The 1,184-nt window shown below is 39.6% G+C and overlaps 1 pseudogene; it reads left to right on the top strand.

Annotated features, from left to right (window-relative positions):
* Window positions 1-641: 641 nt before the first annotated feature.
* On the top strand, window positions 642-976 carry LOC112412711 (protein FAM136A pseudogene; annotated as a pseudogene).
* Window positions 977-1,184: the final 208 nt, after the last annotated feature.

Consider the following 1,184-nt stretch of genomic DNA (forward strand, 5'->3'; position numbering starts at 1 on the left):
CCAGCAGAGGGCAGACCTGACACCTAACTTGGCACAGCTATCCCCACCAGCCCTGTAGTAAATGGCCAGTTGTGACCTAACTTGTGCAATCTTCTTCCAGATTAATTTTGCTGATTTTCATTTTCAGTTTTCTTGTGTATATAAGAAGAAGAAAAAGAAGTCTGTTACCATGTAGCTTCCGTTATTAGAAAAACATTGCAAAGACTTAAATGATAACTTTTATATCAGTGTTATCTGTTGTTTCAAATAAAGAATCAATAAATTCTACTACATTTTTGATTTTTTCCAGGCAATTTATGGAATCAAAAGAAAGCTTTCAGATGTTTATTTTCTTAAAGGTGAAATAGTATCACAAATGGTATTGTCAAATCAGATGAAAAGTTCAATATTAAAAAAAAAATTTTTTTTTCTATGGCAAACAAATCCAAATACAGATTTTGGTGATTCACAGCATCATGGGAAAAAAAACAGTGTTCTTACTATATTAAGAAACCTCTGGAGCAGAAATGCACTTGAATTGGTTGTTATAAAAATACAATTCATACTATGTTCAAACCAGCTACACTATTCTACTGATAAAAGATAAAACTGTAGATTTTATGTGGTTATTATAAATATTATATACATACTCATACACATGTATGCAAGCCCTCATGTTCCGGTGCAGCGCCGGCTGTTGTGAGGACAGCCAGGCATCCAGCACCAAGTGCACCAGTGCATTGAGTGCTGCCATGCACCTCTGGCTCAAGCCCAGGCCCTGGTGACCAGCGAGTTGGAGAAGTTCCAGGACCGCCTGGCCCGGTGCACTATGCATTGCAACGACAAAGCCAAAGATTCAATTGATGCGGGGAGTAAAGAACTTCAGGTGAAGCGGCAGCTGGAGAGTTGCGTGACCACATGTGTGGATGACCACATGAACCTCATCCCAACCATAACCAAGAAGATGAAGGAGTGGCTCTCATCCATTGGGAAATAGATGTCTGCGATTGGCCACCGGGGCTGAAGGCAGGAGTCTATTTAAAAAGAGAAATGGGGATTTGGGTTTTCTAAGGAAAGTTTATGAATGAGGAAATTAAGGATGGCAGCAAGTTTAAGGCCTATATCACTTGCCTCTGGACACTGGTTCCTTTGTGTTTGAAACCTAGAAAGTGAAAAAACCTGGTGCTAAAATTGGGGTCAGAGAT

Source organism: Neophocaena asiaeorientalis, unplaced genomic scaffold, assembly GCF_003031525.2.
Source record: "Neophocaena asiaeorientalis asiaeorientalis breed wild unplaced genomic scaffold, Neophocaena_asiaeorientalis_V1.1 scaffold191, whole genome shotgun sequence".
NCBI lineage: Eukaryota > Metazoa > Chordata > Mammalia > Artiodactyla > Phocoenidae > Neophocaena > Neophocaena asiaeorientalis.